We start from the raw sequence: 26,198 nt of genomic DNA on the forward strand, positions 1-26,198 counted from the left end.
ATATTAAGATCACTATTTCCAAAAGCTCCTTTACAGCAAATTCTTCGATTTGATCTTCTGATCACTCAAAACAAACTCCAAAGTTTTTTTTTTATTCCTGATGAAGGGCTTTTGCCCGAAACGTCGATTTCGAAGCTACTTGGATGCTGCCTGAACTGCTGTGCTCTTCCAGCACCACTAATCCAACTCCAAAATTGCCTCATCAACAGCTCGGTGCTCAACATACTACTAAAGCAACCCGTCTCATACACACTCAGCATTAACATTCACTTGAGTAAACACTGGTTGGATGTGCCTTCAAACTATCCATTATTGCTGCAGTACCCACAAACCTGCATGTCTAATTCTCTTTTTAATGACATATTTACATTTGTATTGCATCTTTCATTTTGATGCATAACTCCCATGAACGTTGCATCTCCTTGCTGTTCCTAAGATCCACCTCACCAGATTCTGTGGAATCTGAGTGACATGGGCTCTGGGGAGGTTTATGGTAGATTCAGGCGAGATGCTTGGAGAGGCATATCTCATCTATTAAATTATCTAACCACATCTTACCTGTTCCTCACAAGTGGCATTGTGAGATTTTCTCCAGATCTCCCGTTTTGCTGGTGAAGTAGAGAAGGACAATGATCTTTCAACAATGCTGTGTATTTCCCCAGACACCTGAGCCTGCTCTAAACTTGGTGGGAACCTTACAGCAGGCTGGTAGAGTGTTGCTGCTGCTGTACCGGATCTTGGTGAGATCACATCTGGAGTACTGTGCACAGGTTTAATCTCCTCCCTGGGGAAAAGATATTGGAATTACATCAGAAATTATTCCCTTAACTGGTTTCTGCAATGAAGGTGCTAATCATAAAATCTCTACAGTGTGAAGCCAAACCATTTGACCCATCGACTCCACACTGATCCTCCGAAGATCATCCCATCCAATTCCACCACCCACCTCACCCAATCTTGTAACCTGGCATTTTCCATAACTGATACACATGACCTCCACATCCCCGAACATTATGGGTAATTTAGCGTGGCCAATTCTCCTAACATGCACATCTTGGGACTGTGGGTGGAACCTGGAGACTGAAATTGATTCTGAATCTCTGGCGCTGTGAGGCAGCAATGTGGGCAATACAACTTACCTGCACAGTTCAGTCCTTGAAAAGTGACATTTGTGCAGGGAGATTTCATAAATCCCAAACCTGTCATTGAGCAACAGGAGGAGGACATTGAGGTCTTGAGCGGCTTGGTCAGAAACAGGTGCAGGACATTCAGGCTAATGTCAAAACACCAGGAGGGCTTTCAGCCCGGCGTGTGTGTAAAGCCGGAACATTATGAGTCCATTTAGTCACTCATGCCTGTTATACAGCAACTGGAGCAGATCTTTTACAGCCTTGTGCCTGTTACACAGGAATTGTGAAAGGGAACGTAGAGGTTATAGAAAGGGAAGAACTTTGAATAACCAGCTTCACTGGGGAATGAAAAGTAGTGAAAAAAACTATTGGGATTGAAGACAAAATGTTAGAATAGTTATGAAGGAATTAATAACAGGAGATTTCCAAAGCCAAGCCACAATCCAGCAGAGTCAACATAGTTTTATGAAGGATAAATCATGTTTGAATGCTTTGACTAAATGTCTTTAAAGAAACGTAACAAGCAAGGTGGATAATGGGGATCCTACAGATGTATTATATCTGGGCTTCCAGAAATCAGTGCATAATTTGCATCGCAAAAGATTAATATGCAGCACAAGAACACATGGGGTTAGGAACAAATTACTTGCTCGGCCAGAGGATTAGCTAACTAGTAAAAGCTGCATGCATTCATGTAGAACTCTGAGCTCAAAAACTGCATGAATTTATGTAAAAACTCTGTTATCTCACTTTTTAGATTAGAATCAATCTAAACATCAGGTCATAGACAGAGAACACAGGGGGCTAACACCTTCAACATATTGTCTAGCTATCACCATTGTTAACAGCTAACTCAAGAATGCAACTTTAAAAAAAAGGTTTTGTGATTTACACGTGAAAGAAGTGAAACTATCACTGTATTCTAACAGATGAAAGACTCAACAGATAATCAATTTTTCAATGTTTAATTTCAGTTACATCACACTGTAAATTTTTGCTATAAATTCTGTGTTATGATCGAGCCCTCCACTATCACCTGATGAAGGATCGTCGCTCCGAAAGCTAGTGTGCTTCCAATTAAACCTGTTGGGCTATAATCTGGTGTTGTGAGATTTTTAACTTTGTGCACCCCAGTCCAACGCCAGCATCTCCAAATTAGTAAACGCCATGATATGGAGCCGCTGGTTTTGGATGGGTTAGAAAAGGTCATTAATCAAATGACACCAGGTTAGAGCCCAATGGGTTTATTTGTAAACACAAGGTTTCATTGCGCTGATCCTTCATCAGGTATAAGAGAGAGGAAGACCTTAAACATCGAAGTTATAAGGGAAAGATCAAAGGGTTGTACAACTCATGCACATGAATTGTCCACACATCTAAGACGGCTCTTAAATACTTAATTATTTAGAATGGAGGTGCAAGTTTGATTGATTAATATGCAAATCGCAGAATTTATTTCAAGCCACTGCCTGGAGATACTGTCAGGTATTATCAAAGTAAATGAAGTAACACTTGCGGTCAGACATGTGAGGCTCTTGTTTGGACTCTATCTGTGCCTTAACCTGGAGTCAGACTGTTTTATTTACAATCTAGGAGGAGCACATGTCCATATGTGTGTGAGAGGGGGCGTGTCTGTGTGAAGGGGAGAGAGAGACACACATTCTGTATGTGAGAGAGAGAGTGAGTTGGAGTGTGCGTGTGAGTGCAGGAGGGAGAGAGAGAGAGAGGCTATGTGCGCTTGCATGTGGGACAGAGTGGCGTGCGTGTGTGGAATGTGAGAGAGGGGGTGTGCGAATGTGTGTGATGGGCGGATAGGGAGAGTGTGCATCATTGTATGTAACGGGGAGAGTGAGAGAGTGTACTTTTCCATGCTAAGATACAGACAGATACGGCTGATCCCTTTCCCCACACACACTCAGTCCGTGGTTTCAGAGCTTCCCCTCTCTGCAGCCTCTGCTCCATTTGTTGTTCATGTTACCCACCATGATGCTGTAACTACAGTTCCCATGCTCCATCCAGAGTTGGGTCACCAAATCCTGAGGTCTCCCTGAATGTCTGAGGCAGCTCACAGCACAATCTCCAGCAAACCATCCCCAGCCACCCCACTAACTTTTCAATAACAGGGGTCAAGCACAAGCCCCTCAGTTACAAGTTAGATGCCTGATCCTTTACAATTATTCTGAAGCGTCTTCCTCGTGTTCCTGATCGCACAATCAATTGAGAGAGACAAACAGAGGCGTTCCAAGTTTCAAAAAAATGTGTCAAAGCTCCTGGAACACCCCAGTCCATGAAGCACCACATGGGACATATCGAGAAGTGACACACACCGTTTCAATGTTTATGAGCTTCCCCATACCAGCACTCGATACACGAGGGAGTGAAAAGCCAAAGCCAGGGAAAGATACAGAAAAAAACAAATAAAGAACTAATTAACTGACAACTTGGTGAAAGTGTGGATAAAGAGATGGAGGGATTGGAATAACGGGATAAATATGACAATGGTGAGTCCAATCACAAGAATGCACACATTGAAAGACATTGCCAGATCAGCTGGAATGGTCCATTGCCACAAATTTTGAATCTGCTTTACAGAATCAGCCCAGACACCATAAACTGGGGTAAGGTAGCGGCTGAGATGGAGAGTTATGCAGACCGTGCTAGTGGACTACTCCATAAACTGGACTATCTGCATAACACCGGGAACATTGCAAACCTTTGCCAGGATATTGCAACCCTCTACCACCACCCTCGGTCTCCGGACTTTGAGTCAATTTTTGTATCCAAATGGCTAGTTCTCCATGTATTTCATATGAACCAACCTTGTTAAACAGATGACCATGTACAATGTTGTTCAACGCCTTACTGGTGTCCATAATCGACAATGTACACCTCTCTATCTCAATTAATCTTTTTAGACGCTTCTTCAAAAATATCTGTCAGGCCAGTGAGACACAATATTACTTGTTCAAAGCCATGTTGACTATCCCTAATCAGTCGTTACCTTTCAAAATGCGTGAAAATCCAATACCTTGTAATCCTCTCCAACAACTTACCCATCACTCACGTCAGGGTCATTGGTTTTTCCTTCTTCAATCCTTTACGTAATGGCACCATGTTAGCCAACCTCCAGTCTTCTGGCACTTTACCTGTCGCTCTTGATGATAGCACGGGACACAGCATTCACTTCCCTAGCTTCCCACAAAGTATAGCGTACAATAAAAGCCAACACATTTTCCTTCCTTTGCATGTTTTAAGATCTCTAGCAGCTCCTCTGAAATACAGACACTTCCCAAGATGTCACTACTTATTTCCCAAGTTCTCTAGCTTCTATATCCTCCTGCACAGTAAATACTGATCCAAAATATTCGTTCAGTACCTCCCCCATTTCCTGGGGTTCTGCACATGGGCAGCCTTGCTGATCTTTAAGGATGTCCTATTCTCTCCACAGTTCCTCTTCGTTCTTGATACATTTGTAGAATTCCTTTGGATTCTCCTTAACTCCATTTGCCAAAGCTATCACATGTAAACTTTTTAGGCTCCCAACTTCCCTCTTAAGTATTTTCTTGTTGCCTCCAGACTCTTCTAGTGATTCACTTTAAATCAGGAATTAAGAGGCTAATGATGACCATTCCGATTGTCAGAAAAATCCATCTGGTTCACTGATCACCTTGAAGGAAACAAACTGCCATCCTTAACTGGTCTGGCCGACATGTGACTCCCCAACCATAACAAAGTGGTTGTCTGTTAACTGCCCTCTGGGCAATTAGGGATGAGTAATAGTTGCTTGCCTAGCCAGGGACGCCCTCATCCCGTGAATGAATTAAGAAAAAAAATCTCAATTCCTGCTGTCTATATCTGATATATCCTTCCTTCTTATCCGTTACCAGAACCGCAAGTTCTCCAATCCTCCAGCATTCCTTACACGTACCAGCCTTACTCTTCACCCTAACAGGGATGGAATGGCTCTGTCCTCCTGATGTGTCATTTTCGAAGGCTACTCTCTTCTCAATTGTCCCCCTTCTCTGCGATTATCGGCCCCAATTGACTTTGGAAATTTCTTGAATATCATCAAAATTGGCTTTTCAACAATTTAGAACTTTAAGTTTTAGACCTGGTTCATCCTTTTCCATCTCTATTTTGAAACTAATAGAACTATGATGGCTTACCATAAAGTGCTCCTCCACTGATACCTCAACCACCCCCTCTCTACTGCCTTATTTCCAAGGGTAATGTGACGTTTAGATCCTTCCCTGTGATGGAGAGCATTGGACAAGCAGCTGCAGCGTTATAACCGGTTATGGGGTCAGCAGAGTCTTCGATTCATTTGGTTGATTCTAACAATAATTTGTCTCAGTGACATTTTTAGAGAGTGTGACAGAGGGATTATCTGTACGAGGCTGAGCTAGTTTCCTGGAGCTATCTTATCGATGCATCTCATTAACTACCCACCTTACCACATGGTGTCCCTCTCATTCAATGCCAATCCGATTCTCCCACCCATCATGGCTGGAGGTACTCACCATCGTCCAGATGCCCCTGGATATTCCGTGAACCCTGACACTGGTGCCATCTTTAAAAAGCCAATGGGCACACAGTTGAGCTTTCTCTGTTAGGAGCTGCCCTGCAGAGTTTACCCCGAGAATGGCAGGTAAGGAACAATTACACAACGGTTTGTCGACAGGGGCACGGAGGTCCTGGTGGATGGGTTAGTTCAGACGGGGCCATTCTCTTCCCAGAAGGGGCCACACCAGCAGACCCACCGAGCATGGTCTGAGCTCCTCACCCAGCTCAGTGCAATATCTGTGGTCTGAAGAAATGTCCAGCAATACAGGAGAAACATCAATAACCTTCCCCGCTCTGTCAGGATGAGGCTCACCATATTCTCTCTGCTCCCTCACACTCACTGTATATCTGTTATAGCGCCGACCCCCGAACAAGGCTCATGCTCCACCACTCTCACTGCTGCAAACAGCACCTTCCTCTCTCTCTCTCTTTCCCCTCCACCATACCTCTGTCATTAATAACACTTTTTGGATATAATACTACGGACTGACTCCCTCTTGATACATCACCCTCTCCACCCCCCACCACCCACACCAGCACGAACAGCAGGGACCCCCAATCCTACCTTCACTCCCTCCCTCCATTTCTCGTATTCCAAGAGAAGCAGCCTGGAATAGGACAGAAAGGGAGAAGCCGCGTTGTGGAGTGCCCAATATCCATTTCTCCACTGCCACCCGGAACTGTGTGTCTGTATTTGACTCTGAGTATCTGTATGTAAGTGCAGGTCTGACCGTCTCTGTGGTGCTGAAAATGAAACAATATCTCCCTCAGCTGGCCTCCCCACCCGACTGCAGTGACAGCGGCAGAGAGTGACAACCCTCGAAGATTCAGTCTGGGAGGGAGAGAGTGAGAGAGCTCATAGCATGATCCAAACTGACAGCACCATGAATACATACACACACGCAAACACGAGCAGGCTCGCACACACAATGCTGGTAGATGGAAGGTTGAAAATATACTTGGGCCTGTCAGAATGGAAATGCTCATCTCTGATTGAACCACTTTGTCAGGAGATCAGATAAATTAATTTCTCACTCCGTGACTTGCAATGCTAAAAGCATACGTGAGAAAGTATTGAAAAGACCTGAAAAAGGTCCAGTAGTGTTGCTAATGACGCAGAAACAACATTGCTCAGTGTCGGACAAAACTGCTGTATGCTTCCAAAGATATTATTGAAAAATCAAACGGCCGTGCAATTTGGGAGATACACAGTAAAGGATTTGTTATCTTCTGAGAGAGGAGAAATCTCTGCCATTGATGCAGTGGTGTGGGGAGGCCAGCAGAGGGTAGTATTGTATGAATCTAATCACTAAACTCAGAGGCGAGCACTGCTGCCTCACAGCGCCTGGCACCCGGGCTCGATTCCACCCTCGGGCGATTGTCTGTGTGGAGTTTCACATTCTCTCCGTATCTGCGATGGTTTCCACCGGACTCTCCTCTTTCCACCCACAGACCAAAGTTGTGGATATTAGGTGAATAGGCCATGCTAAATTGTCCATAGTGCCCAGGGATGTAGAGGTTAGGGCCATTAGTGGAGAGTAATTAAACGTGTCTGGGTGGGTTCCTCTTCGAAGGGTCAGTGTGGATGTTTTGGGTCGAAGGGTCTGTTTCCACACTTTAGGAATTCTATGAACTCTGCGAACAACAGGGACAGACAGAGACAGTGGAGGAGGGAGACTTTGATTCCAATTTCATTATATTTACTTCAAAAACAACTTTGCACAGAGATGCAGACAGAGGTACACACAAACTGAGATCCTGACACTAACATACATAACGTATGCACATAGAGGTACGCACACAGATATGGACATTTACACACAAACATACGAACATAACCCCACATACAGGCACACACTGTCTTTAATACAGAGATATATACATTGTATTAATAAGTTATCAATGGTCAGTTGGAGAAGGCAGGAGAATGGGGTTGAGAAATATTTTTGCCACGATCAAATGTCATGGCAGACAAAAATGGGCTGAATAGCCTAATTCTGCTCCAGGGTTCATTGCTCATATGATCATGTGGTGCCTGGAATCGTCTTTCCACAACGTCAGTGGATGCTGCATTTGGTAAGTATGTGATTTAGGAGGGTTAATGAGAAAGTGGACAGGCTTGGGGAGCTGAGTGATCAATATCTGTTTCTAACTGTTGTCTCCTTTTATATCAAAAGCGTGGTGATTACTTTGAAGGGGACATATTTTGAGAATAAGGAGATTCCCATTTCAGACTGAGACAGGGATGTTCCTTTCTGTTTAGGGTTGTGTTATCTGTGGTGTTCTCATGCCGAAGTAGCAAGGTTCAGTTCCATAGATCTTTGATGTACAAGAGAATCCATGTTTATTGGGTACAGACAGGAAAGGGATGTTGAGTAACAATCACATCAACAATGCACATTCTGATTGGTGCAGCAGGTGCAAGGGGCTGAACGGCCAGCTGCTGCCCCTAACCGATATGTTGTTTTCTCAACCACTCAATAATGTTACAGGGGTAAAGAAAGATCCCATTTAGCCAGTCAGCATCGTTATAATGAGACAGACAGAGACCATTCTGCCTTCTAAGGATTTACACAGGAATAGATTGAGGTTATTGAGCCGGCTAAGTACATTACACAGTGTAGGATGAGGCCATCCTACCTTTCTAGCCTGCTGTCCAGCAACAGGGGAAACCTGGTAAACTATCAGGGAACAAACATTCAGGATAAATGTTTATATTCAGGTTGGAAAGTTGTAACTTGGTGGAATGCCTCAGGACTCAATGTGACATTACCAACAATTTACAATCTATACCAATGACTTGGATGAGGTGACTGATTGGATTGGAGTTCAATTAGCTCATTTACCAAGATAGTCATTTAACAGGATATGGAGCCTCTGCAATGGGATACCATCAGGGGAAGTTAGTGAGTAAATTTGGCAGAAAACAGTATAACAAGGGCTAAGGGAAGTCAGTGCTCTATAAAACAGATAAAATAACAGTAACCTACTTAAATGGAGAGAACATCACAGAACGCATTGGTCCGGAGGGATGTGTGTGTCTCGGTACATGATCCATATAAACCTAGTCAGCAGATTCAGCAAGGGATTAGGGAAGTGTATTGAATGATGCTGTTTCATGCAAAGGCTATCGGGTATAATCACCGGGATGTTTTACTGTATCTGTACATGACAATGCTGAGACTACAACGAATATATTGTATGTAGTAATGAACCTTGAAATTGAAAGAGAAAAAATATGCAATTGTTTTGGAAGCTTTTCACAGATGCTTCACTTAACTCCTTGTTAGAGTGAAGGCCTGATAGAACCAAAGTGTCATACAGCACGGAAACAGACCCTTCATTCCAGCTCATTTGCACCGACCAGATATTCCAATCTGATGTAAAACCATTTACCAAAATTAGACCCATAACTCTCTAAACCTTCTTATTCATATACCCATCCACTGCCTCTTAAATGTTGTAATTGTACCAGCCTCCACCACTTTCACTGTCAGCTCGCTCCATTCACGCACTACACTCTGTGTGATAAAGATACCACTTAGGTATCTTTTTAATTTTCCCCTCTCACTTTAAGTCTTTGCCCTCTGGTTTGGACTCCTCCAGCCTCGGAAAATAACCTTGGCCAATCACGAATCCATGGCCCTCATGGCCTCTAGAAGGTCAGAGTACTTCAGACCTGAGAATGAGAGTTGATCGTATTGAACCATATAAGATCCTAAGGAGAGTGTATTGGGGCGTAGCTGAGGGATGGGAGAATAAAACTATGGATTTAATTAAGAAAACAACATACTCATTTTAACACAGGTCCTATGCAGACATGAATTTATTGTACAAAAAGTATGTAGACATATATAAATATACCTTCAAATTATAAATTACAAATTATTCCTAAATGAAGTAGGTAACAGGGATGGAGTCATTCAATCAGGAGAATATTCAACCAGACCTTACCGAGTCCAGGTTGGTGTTTGGGTCACATTATTGCATGCTTCAGATCAGAGAGGGAGCAAATGCAAACTGTCGTAGAAACAACAGCCATTGCTCAGTCTCTACTTGTACTTCCCTACAGCAACATATGAGAGCTGAAAACCAATCAGCCATCTTTAGCACTCTTTGAGGGTTCCTGTTGAGGATTCCTTGGAATCTCTCCACTGCCTGCAGCAAATGGAATTCAGGCAAATCCAACTGTTCCATGAGGAAACCCCAGTGCTAGCAGCTTCTGTGAGGCAGAATCACTTCATAGGCAGAATAACAATTGAAAATTTCTATAATTTGCTTTTATTCTGCAATAAACTGTTATTTGGACAAAGGTCTTTCGAATTAATATTCTACAGAGTTCCATTTTTTTCTGTTTGCCTTCAGACGTGTGTGTGTTTGCATGCGTGTGCGTGTGTCTTCGTATGCATGTTTCTGTGTCTCAGATTTATAGAAAAATAAATGTTGATGTACATATTGTCGATGTTCAAACTGTATTGCATTTATGTATCCATCGTAATTCGAGTAAATTTGCTTTGGTTTTAGATTAGTTATTTTTACAAATTTAAGAAACCTATCTGACTTATTCCTAACACTGAACCTGACCCAGTCTGAGATGGATATCATTTATCATATCACACACTTAGTTACACTGATAATTTGTCGTGATGTCTGGAGGAGTGTGACTAGAAAAAAAAGCAATGACTCTCTAACCTTGGTAGGAACAGGGATAAGGAGAAATTCTCAAAAGGCCATTAGAGTAGGAATTTCTCCTACCCAGAGGTTTGTGGTACCTGTGTGTTTGCATTTATTTAAAGGTGTGTTCGTTAAATATTTGACGGGCAAGTGAATCAAGGATAATGAACTGTAGATAGGAACGTGGGGCTGAGACCACAATCTGATCAGCCACAACCTTAGTGCCTGGTAGGGCAGGGGCCCACTCCTGTTCCTCAGTCCTACATCGCCCCATCCATTCAGCCCCTCAATCGGCCATTCACGAGCAACTGGAGACCACTTACTCCTACTACCTGGTGCACAGAAACCGAGGTGACCATTCAGCCCCTAAATACAGTCAAAATGATTTAGTGTGGATTGAAAAACGTTCTTGGGAAAAATACTCGGTGTTACTGTGAAACAGTTCCCTCCTGTCTCTTTACGGAAGTTCCTCTGTCTCCATTTAATTGTCATGTTGTTGACCCAGATTCATAGTGAATAATGACCGCATATTGTACCCAGAAATTGCTCACAAAATCCTCTGGTCTCTTTGACTACAACATTCTTTCACAGGACTTCCAGGAAAATAACAACGATGAACCTTCCAATAACAGAATGCAAGAACATGAGAAGCAGGAGTAGGTCATTCTGCTCCTACGGTCTGCCCTTCCCTTCAATAGGATCATGGCTGATCTGCTCTCAGCCCCAAATTAGTGTCAGCCGTTTCAACCATCCATCCATCCCTTCTTCCAACTACCTCAATGATCTATCTCCCCTTCCTCTGTGGAATAGTGACGTCCCGGCGGTAACTCCCCTCTGTGAGAAGGGAACACACCGCAACTATACACCATGACCTATTGACATCAACAAAATATATAAAAACCAGGTGACTGGCCCTGACAACAAGACAGTGTTTAACTGAAGATGGTATCAAGGAACCTGAAGAAAATTGAACATAATTGAAATGAAGTGTAACCTCCCCACAGGTTGGAATGATTCAGCACAAAGAAGATAGTTGTGGTTCTTCGACATGTCCCACCTCAGTCTCGGGACATCTCTGCGGGAGATCCACAGCACAACCATCCTCATTTGCGCCTCGGTGTCTTCCCCCCATCAGAATCTCAGAAGTGTAGATGGTGACTGAAAATCATGTCAGGTTTAGAACAATGTGCCCCCCTCACCTCCTGAAGCAGCCTGTGTCCATGTGCAGGAAGACCCGGACAACATTGAAATGTCGGTAACATTCATGTAACAGTCCTGCTGGATACTGTGCGTTACCAGAGTAAAGAGAGGTGCTCATTCAGCACCTCAAGCTCACTTCACAGGAATGTGAGGCGGTCATTCTGCCCATCAATGTTATTGGATAAGAATAGGGATAGCCCATTCATTCTCTCCTGACTATTACACAGGAAGATAAGGAGCCCAGTCAAACACATGAGCTGTTAAACAGGAAACACAGTTTGCCCAGTCAGGTTCTTGAGCGTCTCCCATGCCATCAGGGGGTGGCCATTCAGCCACTCAAGCCCATTGTACAGAAATAAGACGATGTTATTTATGACCAAACAAGACAAACCAATGAAACAGAGACTGCACGGATAGTCTGCTCTGTGTCGTTCCTCCTGGCTCCATGGCTAATGGTACACAGTAGATACATTAATATGGTTCGTTGACAGGGAGGAGGGTGGGCATCTCCGAGAAGGCAGACCGGTATTCCCAGTGGAGGTCGGAAGCTGTTGGGAACAATAAATATTTTAGGCATTGCAGCTGCTGACAGATTTGTGAACAATGTGACTTTCAGTGCAGGGTCACACACCAACTGCACATTGAGGCAATGATAGTTCATTCAGAGCCTGACGCTCTCTCCCAACCAACATAGGAGCTTCACAGAGGTACATAAACTAAAAAGAAGCATGTATCATGGGCAAAATGTAAGTTCCCATGCCATCAATGTTTTTCTCTGGACGTTTTGTGTGTTTGTCCATAATCTTCAAGGTTCAATGCAGTCAACTCTTATTCTCTCACGGTGCTGCAAATTAAACATCAATTTCCTTCACACTCTCTTCATGTTACCATCATCCCAGAGATTATTCTGATAAAACAGCTTTGCACTGCTTCTGTGACAAGGAGGTCAACGATTTATAAAGGTCAGAAAATCTGTCCACAATAGCCTCAACAACTCTCCCCAACTCCTACATATGATTTATTTTGTCATGAAGGCTGGCATTTCATTTCCTGGATGCCCTGCATGAATTCTGTTCATGACTCGTGATCAAGGACATTCTGGTGCTTTTTGGCAAAAGCTCTTCCCAACCTCGCACCTTCGAATAAATACAACATGAAAAGGAAAGTATATGTTAACAAAAAGGAACAAAGAAAATGTACAGCCCAGAAACAGACCCTTCGGCCCTCCAAGCCTGAGCAGATCCAAATGTTGGTCAATGCCTAAGCATCTGTATCCCTCTGCTCTCCATCGACTGCATCTGTCCATACGCATCTTAAAAGAATCTAACATGCCTGCCTCTACCACCTCAGCTGGCAACGCATTCCAAACGGCCACCACCCTCTGTGTGAAGTACTTGCCACATGTATCCCCCTTAATCTTTCCACCTCTCACCTTGAAAGCGTGACCTCTCGTTATTGAATCCTTCACACTGGGAAAAAGCTTGTCTCTATCCACCCTGTCTAAACACTTCACGATTTTGTAAACCTCAATCAGGTCCCCCCTCAATCTCCTTTCTATTAATGAAAATAACCCTAACCTACTCAAGCTTTCTTCATAGCTAGCACCTTCCATCCTCGTAAACCTTCTTTGCACCCTCCAAAAGGCGTCTATATCCTTTTGATAATGTGGTGTCCGGAACTGTATACAGTATTCTAAGTGCGGCTGAACCAACGTCTTGTACAATTTTAACATGACTTGCCAGCTCGTATATTCAATACGCCGTCCAATGGAGGCAAGCAAACCATATGCCTTCTTGACTACTCTATCCACCTGTGCAGCAACCTTCAGAGTACCATGGACCTGCACTCCCAGATCTCTCTGTCCAACAACGTTTCTCAAGACTCTTCCGTTCATTGTATAATTCGCTCTAGAATGAGTCTTTCCTGCATGCATTACCTCACATTTGTCTGGATTGAAAACCATCTGCCACTTTCTGCCCAAATCTCCAGTTCGTCGATATCCTCCTGCATTCTCTGACAGTCCCTTATGTTTTCTGCTACTCCAACAATCTTCGTGTCACCTGCAAACTTGCTGATCATACCAACAGTGTCCTGTTCCAGATCATTTATTTATATTACAAACAACAGTTGCCCCAACACTGACCCCTGTGGATCACCACTGGTCACCTTTCACCATTTCGAGAAACTCCCTTCAAATACTCCTCTCTGTCTCCTGTTTCTCAACCAGTTCTTTATCCACCTAGCGAGAATACCCTGCACACCATATGACTTCAACTTCTCCATTAGTCTACCATGGGGAATCTTATCAAACGCCTTACTAAAATCCATGTATATGACATGTACAGCCCTTCTTTCATCTAGCAAATTGCTCACTTCCTCAAAGAACTCAATTAAGTTGGTAAGGCACGATCTCCCCTGCACAAAACCATTTTGCCTATCACTGTAAACCCATTCTTTTCTAAATATAAGTAGATCCTATCCCTCAGTACCTTCTCCAGCAACTTTCCCACCACTGACGTCATGCACACTCGTCTTTGGTTACCCAGAATATCCCTACTACCCTTCTTGTATAGGGGGACAACATAAACTACCCTCTAATCCTCCGGCACCTCACCTGTATTTAAGGATTCCACAAAGATATCTGTCAGGGCCCCAGCTATTTCCCCTCTCGCCTCCCTCAGCAACGTGGGATAGATCCCATCCGGTCCTGGGGATTTGTCCACCTTAATAACCACTAGCCTACCCAACACGTCTTCGCTGCTTATGTCAGCGTGATCAAGACTAATCAATCTTCTATCTCTAATCTCAACATTCATCATGCCCCTCTCCTCAGTGAACACTGATGTAAAGTAATCATTCAGAATCTCACCCATTCTCTCAGGTTTGACACACAGCCTTCCTTCATCATCCTTTAGTGGACCGATCCTTTCTCTAATTACTCTCTTGCTTCTTGTATAAGAACAAAATGCTTAGTGATTCTCCTTAATTCTGCTCGTTAAAGATATTCCATAACCCATTTATGCCCGCTTGATTCCTCGTTTAAGACTTGTCCTACTTTTCCGATATTCTTCCAGGGCCCGTTCTGTTCTTAGCTGCCTAGGCCTTATGTACACTTGCCTTTTGCTCTTTGCTCGTCACAGAATTTCTCCTGTCACCCACGGTTCACGAATGTTGCCCTTCCTATCCTTTGCCTTCAACGGGACATGCCTATCCTGCACTATCTTTAACCTATCTTTCAAAGCCTCCCACGTCTCAAATGTGGACTTCCTTTCAAATAGCTGTGTCCATTCCACATTTCCGAGCTTCTGCCGAATTTTGATTTAATTGGTCTTGGCTCAGTTTAGTACTCTTCCCTTAGGACTACTCTCTTCTTTATCCATAAGTATGCTAAAACTTACAGAATTGTGGTCAATGTTCCCAAAGAAATCCCCCACTGCAACTTCTACCACCTGTCCTTGTTCCCCAGTACCAGGCACAATATGGCCTCTTCCCTCGTCGGACTATTGACATACTGCAGTAAAAAACTCTCCTGGACATTTCTTACAAATTCTACCACATGCAGACCTCTGACGCTAAGTATATCCCAGTCAATGTTGGGAAAATTAAAATCTCCCATTACCACTCCCCTATGGCCTCGACATATTTCCATAATCTGTTTACCTATTTGTTCTTCTACCACATGCTCACTGTTGGGAGGCCTGTAATACAGCCTCAACAGTGTAACTGCACCCTTCTAATTTCTCTGCTCCACCCATAATGCCTCACTACCCAAGACCTCCATAGTGTGCTCCTTTAGCACAGCCGTGATATCGTCCTTGACCAGCAATGCAACTCCACCCCCCCCCCTTTTACTTCCCTCCCTATCCTGTTTGAAGTGTCTATATCCAGGGATGTTTAATTGTCAATCTTCATGCCCTTCCTTCAATCAGGCCTCTGTGATTGCAACGACATGATACTCCCAGGCACCAATCCAAGCCCTAAGTTCATCTGCCTTTCACACTATACTCCTTGCATTAAAGGAGATGCATTTTAGGCTACCAGTTTTTTTGTGCTCTGTCTACTCTTCCCTTTATGAATGCAATCTTCATAATTCTTACAGTCTCCACATCACGGCCTACTTGTTTTCTCTTCTGGTTCCCAGTCTCCTGCCACATTAGTTTAAATATTCCCAAATGCAGTAGCAAAAAACCCACTAAGGACATTGGTTCCAGTCTGGTTCAGATGTACACCCTCCATTTTGTAATAGTCCCACCTGCCCCAGAACCGGCCCCAATGTCTAACAAATTGAGCCCCTCGTTTCTACACCATCTCTCAAGCCATGTGTTCAACCTGTCTTTTTTTTTAATTTCTACGCTGGCTAGCATGTGGCACTTGGAGGAATCCCGAGATCACTATCTTTGAGGTCCTCCACTTTAACTTCCCTCCTAGCTCCCTGAATTCTTCTTTGAGGACCTCATCTCATTTCCTACTTATATCGTTGGTGTCCATAAGCACCAAGACAAGTGACTGTTCACCCTCCCCTTTTAGAAGGCTCTGCAGCTGATCGGTGGCATACCTGATCTGAGCACCTCTGAGGCAACGTACCATCCACAAGTCCCATTCCGGCCACAGAACCGCCTATCTACTCCCTTCACAAGAGAATTCCCTGTGACAATGGTCCTACGAGTCATTTTACCGCCTTCTGAACAGCAGTGCCTGCCACGATGCCATGAACCATGCAACTGCTGTCCTGCCCTAGTAAGTAATCTCCCCCAACAGCATGCAAGCGGTATACCTGTTTTGGAGGGAGATGACGGCAGGGGACACCTGCACTGTCTTCTTTCTCTTTTTCTGTCTTTTGGTCACCCATTCACTGTCTCCCTCAGCAATTCTAAACTGTGTTGTGACCAACTCACTAAACGTGCTATCCATGGCATCCTCAGCATTACAGATGCTCCACAGTGAGTCCATCCCCAGCTCCAGAGTCGTCATGCGGTTAAACAAGAGCTGCAGCTGGACACACTTCTTGCAAGTGTAAGAGTCAGGAGCGTCAGCCACGTTCCTCAGCTCCCACATCAAGCAAGAGGCACAGGCCACGGGTCTAAGTCAACCATTGTTGTTTTGCTAAAAGGTTGTCATAGTACAGTGGAAGTTTATAGTATCCATTTGCCTTACAGACATCTTACATTTCATGATTTTCACATATCCATGGTGTGTGTGTGTATGACAGAGAGAGAGGGGGGCTGACAATAATCCTATTGTTATTTTGGTATACTCTATTTATATTCAGGGATTCAGCCTTTTTTCCATGAATGTTCATTACTTTGGTGTTTGGAACTGAGAATTAACCGGTGTTCAGAATTGTAAGGATCATATAACCTGAGCAGCTATTTAAAACACATCTGTATCTGCTCAAATCTTCCAAGTATCGACTCACATTCCATGACTCACGAAGGAATTAATATAAAGCTGACATGACAAAAGAAAGGTTAAAAAATAACTTCAGAGGACATTGGGGTGCTATAGAGAAATATAGGTTAAGTGAGTAGTCAAAGGCCTGACAAATAGAGCTTTACGTGGATAAAAGTGAAGTTGTCCATTTTGACTGGAAGAAAAGCATTTTTTTTAAATAGAGGGAGATTCCATAGCTGTGAGATGCAGTGGGATCAGAGTGTAACATTACCTGAATCACAAAGTGCTAGCAGTACGTAATTAGGAAAGCGAATAAATGTTTTCCTTTTATCGTGGGGCAATTTAAAGACAAAAGTAGAGAGCACTGTTGAGCTTGTATCTTGAATGCTCTAATTCTTATCGGTCACCCTGTTTATGGAAGGAAGTAAATACATTGGAGGCAATTCGGAGAATGCTTACCAGAATAATACTTACAGAATGACTTGACATACAAGGGAATTTGGATAGTCCAGGCTTTTGTCAGTTTGTGGTTAGGAGAGGAAGGGACAAATTAATTGAAACAAGATGTTTCCTCTTACAGAAGAGACGAGAATGAAGGATTGCTGTCCAAATGTCAGTGGTTGCCCATTTGAAACACATCGAGATGATTTGTTTGCTCTCAAAATGTGGAAACTCTGACACGTTATTAAAGCAGAGTCATGGAATATTTTAAAGGCATAGATAAACAGTTTATTGTTGAGAGAGGGGTGGTGAAAGGTTTTCAGCGTAGGCAGGAATGTGGAATTTAATGTTACAATTAATGAGACATACTCATGTTGAATATCTAACTCATCCCTGTTTGTATGGGATGTGGCAGGTTGATTAAACTGACAAATTGGAGTTTCAATGTAAGGATCCAACAAAGTTTATAATGCTGAAATCATCCGTCTTCAGAGCTTTTTCAATGGTTGAATTTTTCAAGTGTTTGTTTAAAATCACCTAATTTGTGCTGTAACGCTAATTGCCAATATGGAAACTGTGAAGAGATTCCAGTAATGAATGCAGTGATCACAAAGAAAGTTTTAGTCCAATGTGTGACTTAATTAAGATTCATCTAGAACACAACAATGTGAAAGAAAATTAGTGTCACTTCCCATAAGTTCTATGGAGGGGCTTCTGTCTGAGAACATGCCATAGCAATGCAACAAACGCCAGCTTATATCAGTCACATTAACAAAGTTGCTTTAATGTGTCTATAATGATTGCATTTTTCTGAGAGATTAGAGATTTTGTTTGCTTAAAAAATAGTTGCATCAATAAAAAACCTTCAAAAGTGGTCAGTGGAAAATTGCTTGCCCATTCAATATTCAGATCTCAATTTGTATTCAAATATTTAGATCGGTGAACTCTGAAGAAAGAATAAATATATCGAACGATTAGGGTTTCTATATCCTCTGCTCCCCTCATTCTGCCTGTGGTGTCTTTCAAAGCCCCTATGAAAGTTTTAAAGAAAAAACCTACGGTTTTCCATTGTCCCACTATCTCTGGAAGTTGATCTACTTAATAAATCCAGTTGATCAAAGAATATAATACAGAATCCCTGAGCATCCAGCAATTTTATACCAGCCATCAGCCAATTGTGCAGACAAGACCTAGCTTAAGATGTCTTCTTTCATGACTAATTTCAGCTGCGTATACTGTGAAGAACCAGGAAATCTATATTCTCCAGGGACAGTTGCAGAAAATAAGTTTGCTCCAGTTTGTGTTTAAATGATATTTGATTCAGAATTCAAAGACGTGAAAGGATATTGCTGGAGAGCTGTTGTTTAGATTGTTCAGGGGCTGCCTCTTGAAAGCATGTGACAGCAGTGCAACAAACCCCTTTGTAGACCAGACAACAGCAATCACACTAAATTTGCATCTCTCATGCTTACTTTATTCCTACAGACTGAAGCTCTTATTTAACTAGAACAACAGAATCCATCCAAATAAAACCCGAAAGAACTGTGAATGTTGTAAAACAGAAAGAAAAACAGAGTTGCTGGAAAAGCCATTGCTTTAAAATATCCAAATATCTTCAGTGAAATGTCTCCCCTTTATCAGCCCGGTCCTGAACGCTCTCCCTCCCATTGAACTCTCTGGTCTATACTGCAGGGAAAAATTCCTTCTCCCCGACATTCTCTGCCTCTTCCCCTATCTGTGCCCTGCTTTCTTGCAAACTAGTAATGTAAATTTGACAAAAGAAATCACCAAACCATGCAGTCATCCTTCTCCAGTGTGAACAGTTTTTAAAAAGCAGCTGAATAAGAGCTGCAATACTGAATCCAGATTTTCCAGCCATTCCAGCAGCTGGCACACACTTGTAGATGGAGGCAAATGCTGATTTCAGTGACTAAGCTTGTCTGTTCAGTTACTAGCCTGGTAAACATGACAGCCTAAACTGCGATGGAGATGGCAAACCATGCCTTCCAAATCGAAAGCGGTCATGACAAAGTATGTTTGATGCAATATGTGACCATGATTTTGCTTCATTCAGAGTACAAGAAAATGAAAGTAAATTGCTGGTGGACTGACAGTTACAGTAAGATAACGTACAGACTCCTCATTAAAACAGCACACAGCAATGCAGAGAATACCATTCCCGACCATAGCAATCTCATACTGCCTCTCCATTATCGACATTATTCTTCGGGTCGGAGAGGTTATTTTTACAAAACAGACAGTTTTAGGAGAGGACATCAAGGAAGCTTGAATTCAAAATTACTTGCAAATTTGAGTTACTTATCCCTGATCATTTTAGTCTCTTAAAATGAATATATTCAAGAAATACGTATCCCATCACACTCTCACCCTTATCACCGGCTATAATGTTCATCAAACCTATGAAAGGGGTTGAAGAATAAAATCAGTATTGATTGCAGTATCCGTCTGGATTGTAAGAAGTTTAACAAAAGCAGCTGAACGCAAGCTGCAGGACTGTATCCAGAGTCTTCAGCCATTCAAGCAGCTGGCACTCAATAGTAGCTGGAGGCAAATGCTAATATAAGGATTTACTTTATCTTGTCTGACCATTTACAGGCATGGTTAGGTTGACAATCCAAACTGCAGGGGATATGTAAAATATAATGCTCCAAGATTGTTTGCAATAACTGGAAACTATGTATGATCTTTTGTGTAATTCGTACTTCATTTGATATTATATTTTCCAAGGCAAATGCTGGAGAAGAAGCAGTTCCTGTGAAGTTATGTAGATATTTCCTTCTGCATCCAGGAACCATGTAGCAGGCCCTAGTTACCACAGTCAGCTTTAACCCCCAAAAGATGTATTGCATCCAGAAATGGAAGATAGTGTTCTTTCTTAAAAGGAGACTTTTGCAGTCATCATTTTATGAATTCTGGTGAAGCCCTGCTGGTTGAACTGAGAGCTTGAGTCAAACGTGATGGTTGGCAGTGCCAAGGGTGGCATGGTACTGACAGTAGGTAGTACAGCCTGGTCACAAACCATTATTGAAATGGCATGATCCCAGGAACTAACAGCAACAACAGAGTGAAGACAGAGCAGTGACCTGTCCTTTGCTGCCAGTAGTGGTGGATATTGCTGAGCCTGTACTCAAGAGATTTGCAGGCCACGGCCCACTGCGGGAGTTGAGGAGCTCTCCTATTCACTGCACAGACAGACACGAGTGGTTCTCAGTTGGTGACTTCATTTGCCCCCCACCCCCCCCACGGACAGTATAATATAATGGGGCAGAAGGGAGTTGGGCTTTGCTCCTGAACTCCCCTCCGCTTGGCCTGACTCATGAGAATCTTGGCAAATGCCAGTTGACCTGGAAAATGCAGGCCTGCCTGTGGAGACAGTACCAAAGGTCTTCATTGGAGATATTGGAAAATTGGTTGCCTAGTCTCCATTTGGGCCTGGAGCTCTTCAGCTGAGATATTTTGAGACACTGCAACAAGTATAAAGTTTTGAAGAAATGAATTGGTTGCATCGTATCTCCCTTTCTTTGCTTCCACACTCCAGCCTCATTAGCTTGTCTTGCCAACAGTTAATGAGGGTTTTGAGCTAATAAATCTTCAACCAGTTTTATAAAACTAGCTGTCAATCGCTTGAAATATTTTCTCAATTCTTCAGGTTTATTATGATGATTTATTTGTGGATGTAGAGGTACGCTTAAAATGACTGAATAGCACTTTTCTGACTATTTGCAGATCACCTGACAGTCCAAAGTACAATGTCGATGAAAAACTGTACACTCCAAAATCTATCATGAAATAAGTAAGTTTGAAAATAATATGTGATTAATGTTTTGCTTCATTCAGAGGGCACAAAATAGGAAGTAAATCACTTTCTCTGGACTTTTCAGGAAACATCACACAGCAGCGCAGGGAACACCACTGCAGGCAAGAGCATTTGCATTAAAGTCTCTCTGTTATCTGCATTAGAATTAGGGATTCAGAATTTTGTTTCAAAAATATTGTATCAGGAGAGAACATCGAAGACACTTCATTGTAAGTTTGCTTACATTTTATTATTGAAGTTTCCAAACTCTTAATATGAATACATTCAAGAACTTGCTATCCCATTTTTGTCTCTAATCATTATCACCAGCAACAAAGGTTTTGAAGAACAAATTCATCATTTATTGCTAAACATCACAAAACACCAGGTTATAGTCCAACAGGTTTATTTGGAAACAGGCTAGCTTTCGCAGTGTCGCTCCTTCATCAGGTGATAGTGGAGGGCTCAATCCTAACACACAGAATTTATAGCAAACATTTACAGTGTGATGTAACTGAATCATGAACATTTATTGCAGTCACCCATCTGGAGTGTGGCCAGTTTCACTCAAACGGCTGAATGCAAGCTGCAGTCCTGAATCCCGAATCTTCAGTCTTCCAAACTGCTGGCCCACAATTGTGGGATGGAGGCAAATGCTCATTTAAATCACTTCATGTATCTTTTATCATCAATTGCAGGCATTGTAAGTGTAACAATCCAAACTGCAATGGAAATGAAACCTATAGTTGTCAGGAACAACTGAAGAAATTGAAGTGTCAGTTTGATCCAAAGTGCAATTTAACTCCTGAATAATATTGTATTTGGAATAAAGGCTATTGCTGCAGAACCAGCAATCCTTGTGACGTTATGTAGGTATTTCCTTCAGCATACATGCAAGAACAATTTCAAATACGCTGTTCCGGGCCACAGTTAGCACATTGTGGAAACTGCTGGGCTCTGCCTCCCAAGTGTGTATTTTACCGAGAAGTTAGATTGTCGTGTTTTTTTTATTTAAACAATACTTTTGCAGTAATAATGTTGTGAATTGTGGTGGAGTCCTGCTGCTTGGACTGAGAGCTGGAGCCAGCGCTGCTGTAGTGGATGGCACCACCAAGGGCAGCATGCTGCTGATGTGGCCTGACCAAGAAGATATTGCTGGGTCACTATCCCAAGAATGAAATGGTCCAATCCAAAGAGCTGATGGTGAAATCGGAACGATAACAGAGTGGCAAACCTTTCTGTGCCACCAATAATGTTTGCAATTGCTGAGCCAATACCCATTGATGAGAAAAAGTCAATTCAGTATTAGAACCAGTATCCAAAGCTCTTCATTGGAGAAATTGGACAGTTAGTTGCCCTTCTCTAATTGCCCCTAAGCTCTTTATTTGAGAATTTTCTGGACTTTGCAACTGTGAAGAAATAGGTTTGTAACGTCATTCATTTCCATGTTCCAGCCTGCCTGTCAGTGGCTTGAAATCCTGACACTCCTATTCAAGTGTTTTTATTCTGAATGTGAATGTTTGCTAAAATTGACTTAATGGCACTTTATGACCATTTGCAGCTCTGAAAACATCAACTGCTGAAAGTGCAAGGGAGCTGGTGATTCTGGTTCTCCAGAAGCTAAGAAGCTCATTGAAAAATAAGCTGAATACAATGTGTGACTGTCTACTAATAGCTAGCAGGTCTGGCTGCATCTGTGGAGTGAAAGCAGAGTTAATGTTTTTAGTTGAATGACTCATGTTCAGAACTTCAGACCTCTCTGAAGAAGGGTCACTTGACTCAAGGTGAACTCTGCTTTCTCTCCACAGATGCTGCAAAATATGTTGAGTTTTCAGATTGTCAACTTCCATAGTTTGTTTTATTACATTAAAGAAATTATTGACTGGCATATAATCTTTGCTCTATTGTTAATCTTGTAAAAATACATTTTAGGTGGAAGTTTGCAGTGAATGCTGCAGACCTAATGCTCGGACTGAAACCTAGAATTTTGGCGTATGCTAAGGATGGTTTATTGCCAGCAGTGACCAATGAAGAGATTCTTCATTAATGAAGGGCCTTTGCCCTAAACGGCGATTTTCCTGCTCCTCAGATGCTGCCTGACCTGCTGTGCTTTTCCAGCTCCATTCTAATCTAAAATGAAGAGATTCCTGCCAGGGTTACTCATCAGTTGACAGTGCAGCTTAATTTCAAGAGTTGCTACTCCAGTAAGAGGGACACATTTCTGAGCCCTACTGTTCATACTGATCATTGCTGAGGCTGCAAAGGTGGGCACAATCAGGGATATGAGGGAGGCAGGACTGAGAGATCATGTAGAGTCAAGATGTCAAAGAGAACTGGTCTATGTCAGCATGGCTTAGCAATGAGAAGGTGCCAGACTCCCTACTGCCATTTTCCAAATTCGACCACCTCCCAGTTAAAAGCTAGTGAATAATTGAGTGAATAATGCATTAATACAAAGTCTTTCAATAATCATTTCCAGCCCTTCAATGTTCAGGCCTTCAGTTGTTCACTTCAAAGCACTGGACTGTACAATGAGGCTAAACATATTGAAAACACATTGACTACCTAACTCTCTGCTTCCAGATACTATTACATTGGCCACCTCCCTTCACCCCATCTCTTCAAAAAGAACAGACTAAGGTGTCCTGCAAACCTCTGTGGAAATTGAAAAAAAGTCAGCATATATTGCAGTCATATCTTTTGAAAGTGGCCTTTTTTTAACAGAATATACTAGAACATAGAACAATACAGCACAGAACAGGCCCTTTGGCCCACGATGTTGTGCCGAACATTTGCCCTAGCTTAAGAACCTATCCATGTACCTATCCAATTACCGCTAAAAGGTCACCAACGATTCTGACTCTGCCACTCCCACAGGCAGCGTACTCCATGCCCCCACCACTCTCTGGGTAAAGAACCTACCCCTGACATCCCCCCTATACCTTCCACCCTTCACCTTAAATTTATGTCCCCACGTAACACTCTTTTGCATCCAGGGAAAAAGTCTCTGACTGTCTACACTATCTATTCTAATGTAAACAGGAATTTCTGGAGAGCATTAATTTCTGTAAGATTTATGGAGGAACATCCTCTTGACAACATCTCCCAATGTTATAGCAAAACCCATCATTCCAGACCACAGCCCCTCCCAATATTTGCATTACTCCTGGTGATTAGAGTGATTCCTCTCTTTTTCAAAAATATGCTGTATCAGCTCAATAGAGCCTTTTGATCTTCAGGGTTTATTTTCAAATGTTTGCAAGTCATTGATAAATGTAAATCCTTTGTTTAATTTGTGCTTCACGGTGACTTGTGGCTGGGGCCATTTTGACAGACCAGATTATCAGGAAGATGGGAATCAAAGTTTGCCAGAAATGAGGAAGGAAGTTTGATTTGATCTGATTTTGATGTGGTTTAATTATACTTCATTTGGAATACAAGAATGTGAAAAGGGAATGTTGGAGAACCATTGATTCCTTCAAAATGTTTTGTGCAATGCAACGAATGCCAGTTCAGACAACAGCAGCTCCATTAAAGAGGCTGCTAGACTGCCTCCCAAGGAATTCAAGGTTAGTGACAGAGTTGTCTTAAACAGTAGTACCACCACCCTAAATGCTGAGACGGGAAATTGCTTGCTGACCAATTTTGAGGTTCTGTTTCTGGACATCGGAGCGAAAGTGAAAACACTGAAAAATTGTGTTCCTTTCCTTCACCCCACCTCATCGCTTCTTTTTGTTTCTCTTTCCTCCTCATCCTCACTCCCCCACCCTCGATTCCACACTACCTCCAAAATCATCACCATGGTCTCCAGAGTTCGGTGACATTTGATGAAATATGGCTGCATATTTGAAGAAATTTGGCTATGGATTGGGACCAGCTCCTGGTCTCCTCACCTTGGTCTATCTCCCATACAATGTCGCCATTGAATGCTTCGCACTTTTTATAATTTAAGTTGGCCAGAGGCCATGTGTATCCACAGAGTCAGGCACATTCCCTAGTAATAGTCATTTGTTTGAATCAAGCTTATAAAGTGCTTTCATGGTGAATTCAATACAGGCAGCATCACATCCACACCGTTTCACTGACATCATCAATGAATAGAAGCCTAAATACTGAGGGCATTACAGTGCTCTGGGTCAGAGATCTGTAATTACTCCCGGGTTTATTATGGTCAGGTCTTTCAGTAAACTCCAAACGGATGAAGGAGCAGGAAAGGAAAAGGAATAAAATTCTCTTTTCAACAAAACAGCCAATACTGACTAATATGACATGAACATTCAGTGAATTTAAATAATGAGAAATTGCTATATTCAGATTCTGAATCAAACATTGAACTACAAATTGTGCTTGTAAGGGTTAAATTAGCAATAGTGTATAAAGGGCTTGAGTTTCCTTTTCAGAGATAAGGAAGTTAAACTTGTAACCTTGCATTTGGGATGTTTTCCCTCTGTCCCAGTACAGACAAGTCTTGATTTGACCTCTTTACTCCCCACCCACCAACTCCGACCCTCACAGCCAAACTCTCGATGTTAATAAGAAGTGACAAACATTAAATTTGTGATCATTCACATATTTAAAATGATTTAACTGGTAATTTATAACCAGTTGCAGCTGTGAAAATGTTGACACCTCACACTGTGAATTAGGTGGAAACCTAAGTTTGTCAGAAACTAAAGGGAACAAATTGGCAAGTAAGTTTGGTCTATTGTAAGATTTAAATCTGCTATATTAGGGATCCAATAATGTGAAAAGGAAGTGCTGGCAGTTGTTGCAAGATTATGTCAGGATTGCCTCACGAAGACATCCCATGGCAGCGTGGTGAACACCAACACAGATGAGAACAATCACAGAAAAGAGCTGCTTGACTTGTTCAGAAATGCTTGGTTATTTCGAAAGACCAATCTTGAATCAGCATAAAATATCCAAAGTTTTTCAATGGTCGGTTGAATTTTGCTTGTCTTTCAGTATGGAGGTCTTGCATA

This window comes from Chiloscyllium punctatum, chromosome 31 (assembly GCF_047496795.1).
Source record: "Chiloscyllium punctatum isolate Juve2018m chromosome 31, sChiPun1.3, whole genome shotgun sequence".
NCBI lineage: Eukaryota > Metazoa > Chordata > Chondrichthyes > Orectolobiformes > Hemiscylliidae > Chiloscyllium > Chiloscyllium punctatum.